The 3,273-nt window shown below is 48.5% G+C and overlaps 1 protein-coding gene across 1 annotated transcript in view; it reads left to right on the forward strand.

The window, feature by feature from the left end:
• Nucleotides 1-1,341: 1,341 nt before the first annotated feature.
• The window catches only part of LOC121865879, a 13,922-nt gene continuing 11,990 nt past the window's right edge, over nucleotides 1,342-3,273 (forward strand). Inside the window, exon 1 of the mRNA XM_042365424.1 lies at nucleotides 1,342-1,519. The gene's annotated coding sequence lies outside the window, so the exon portion shown is untranslated. The remainder of the gene's footprint in view (nucleotides 1,520-3,273) is intronic.

Consider the following 3,273-nt stretch of genomic DNA (forward strand, 5'->3'; position numbering starts at 1 on the left):
GCTCCTCCTCCACCACCTGCTGCCTCCTCCCTCCACCACCTGTTGCCTCCTCCCTCCACCACCTGTTGCCACCTCCTCCACCACCTGTTGCCACCTCCCTCCACCACCTGCCTCTGCTCCCTCCTTCCTCCTCCACCACCTGTTGCCACTCCCCCTCCCACCACCTGTTGCCTCGTTCTCCCTCCTCCACCACCTGTTGCCACCCTCCTCCACCACTCTGTTGCCTTGTTCTCCTCCTCCACCACCTGTTGCCACTCCTCCTCCTCCACCACCTGTTGACTACTCCTCCACTACCTGCTGCTTCCTCCCTTCCACCTCCTCCTCCTAACTCCTTCTCTTCTCCTACCTCCTTCTTCTCTTCCTCCAGTGTTAGTAAGGACTTATGCTCCGCGCTTCGATATAATTCATGGAGTGTTGAGCTTAATGGACATAATAACAGTGAGAGGAAGACGTTACCAGTGTTGCCTCTCTCTCTCCAGCTCTCTCTCTCTCTCTCTCTCTCTCTCTCTCTCTCTCCTCTCTCTCTTTTTATCCCCTCTCACTATCATCATCATCATCATCATCATCATCATCATCATCATCATCATCATCATCATCTCCTCCTCCTCCTCCACTTCATCTTCTCACAGTTAATTGCATCATCGTCCTCCACCAGCAACTTGTTCTCCTCTTCTCTACCCCTTCCACTTCTTTCACTCCCTCTAGTAACCATTGAGTCCTTTCCATCTCCTGTTTATCTTTGCTGCCTCTGTCCCATTCGCCTTCCTTTTCCCTTTCGCAATTCTTTTCTTCTATCTTCCATGCATTTTCTTCACACCTTCCATCTAGCCATTTTTTCCCACCCCTCCCATTCACCCATTTCTTGCTCCCATTTATTTCCACCTGTCTCTTTTAACCGCTTCTCTTCTTCCCGTCTTCCTGTTCTGTCTGTTGCTTCCCCCTGTTCTACCTGTCTGCTGTTGTCCCCCATTCTGCCTACTGCCGCTGAAATAACATTTGCCACTTCTGCTTGTTATCACCATGCCCCCTGCCACCTCTGCCTGTTATACCACGCCCCCTGCCTGTTATCACCACGCCCCCTGCCTGTTATCACCACGCCCCCTGCCTGTTATCACCACGCCCCCTGCCTTCTCTGTCATGTACCCATACGACTCTTAATCACCTGTCTTACCTGCCCACAATACTCCTGTTACTACTTCCACCCACGGCTACTACGCCCCCTATCAGTTAGCCTCCCCCTGCTGCATCTAAGCCTCCGCCCTCCCTGTGTGTGTCGCCGCCTCCACCGCCACTGCCCGCCGCCCGGGTGAGGCAAGGGCGAGAGAGGCAGTCAGCGTGCGGGCCGGGTGGCAGCCAGGTGCCGGCGGTGGTGGTGGCGTGCACGGTCCTCCATGCCGCAGCCTCCAACCCCACACTGTGTCTCTCTCTCTCTCGCACCTTTTAACTCGTGCGTTCGTTCGTTCGTTCGTTCGCTCGTTCGCTCGACCTAACACTCGCCAGCACAGGTCGACGCCGTGGAGTAAGTTGCGGGTTGTGGTGTGGTGTGCGCGCGTCGTGTGCGTTAAAAGTGTGTTGTGAACTGTATGTAACAGAAACTAAGTGTAAATATTGGCTGGTGTTGTGTAGTCAGTAAAAATGCCGCCGTGTTGAAAATTGTGGCATCTGCAACTCGCTGCTATTTACTGTCAATCGTGGCTGTATAGTGCAAGTTGCAGCTGCTGGTGATTGTAAGTTGCTGTAGTGTCATGCTGCGGTTGTCACATTACAGCTGCTTGAGAGAGTGTCGTGAAAGCGTCAGGAGTGAATACGTAGAGTGTGTTGCCTTCTGACAGTGTCCAGGAAAATGTTGCGAGGTAAATGTGTCATGAGAGTATACTGTATATCTCTGATTCATCTCACCTGACCTGTTGATTATTCTACCTGATTGATGAAATTGATCAAGTTGGTCCGTCTATCGCCAGCATCATGTAAGAAAGTTGTTAGTGATTAAAAAATAGTTGAGAGGACGACGCCTTATCTCTCTCGCCATTAAGGAAAAAATTTTGGACTCGCCGAGGAGAGGAAAAAAAAGTGCATCTACGTTTCAGAAAATATAATAAAAGTGTGGCAGGACGTTGACGCCTCGAGGACTAAATTATGCACTCGAGCTTTTATGATGTGAGAGAAACGAGAAAAATGAAATGCGTTGATGAGTGTTGATAGTGTGTCACTATAACTGGCCTCAGATATTAATTCATTACGTGTGTGGAAACTGTGGAATGAATATATTTTATACTTGATTATTAAGGCTGGGAAAGATAAGAGGAACAGAGAGATTCGGAAGTGTCTGGAACTGACGTCTTGAGTGAGCTACGCTGAGGCCCCCCCAAAAAAAATTATCCCACCTGATTCTGGAACAATACTAACACGATGATGACGATAGCTTGGCAAAACTATCGTCTTCATTAGTCTGTTTAATAAGCTTACTGTCTCGGGTGTTTGTTGATCGTGCTGCACATAATAAGAAGGATCCATTAAGGGATAGTTTTTTATCCTTTCCTCCCAAAATAAATTAGTTAAAATTAAAGACAGATAAAAGAAGTTGTATATGAGACTGAGGTGGTTCTGAGAGACAAAGGGAAGTGTCTTGGCACACCATTAAGATGACATAGGGACACTTTGTTTACAGAGTGAGTGGGTCATCACAGGTGCCACCGCCCACACCAGAGGACGGTTGTCACTCAAGAGTACCACAACCGAGTGTCTCACAGAGCTATAAGTATTAGTTCCTGGTGCCAGATTGGTTGTGAGTGGCGTAACGTGAAATCAGATCCCCCGAGCAAGCATCTAGATTACACTCGTGTTAACTCAGGCGAAGTATAACACACTTTGCCAGTGCCACCACAGGGTCAGTGCCATGACCTGGTGCGGTTAAGAATAGAGGAAATTTTGTGACGTGAAAACTTCAAGTGTACGACTTTACTCAGACGTTCATTCTAAAATAACTTCCGTATGAGTGTGTGAAGAAACTTTAATTCAGTGTCATTATCCTTTAACTTTTGTAACTTTGTGATGTAACACAGTGCCACTGTCAACCAACTGACCAACTGGCTTAGGAGGAAACTGTACCACTGCTCTCGAACTGACCTAGTTTCTCAGTTCATTGCCACTACCCATTCACTGACCCAGTGTCTTATAGGGTACAGTGGCACGGCCCTCAGACAGACCTTATAATTAAGAGAAAACAGTGCCAGTACCCGCTGACTGACCCATTGACTGAGATAACAGAGGCAC

This window comes from Homarus americanus, unplaced genomic scaffold (assembly GCF_018991925.1).
Source record: "Homarus americanus isolate GMGI-L3 unplaced genomic scaffold, GMGI_Hamer_2.0 scaffold53230, whole genome shotgun sequence".
Classification (NCBI taxonomy): Eukaryota; Metazoa; Arthropoda; class Malacostraca; order Decapoda; family Nephropidae; genus Homarus; species Homarus americanus.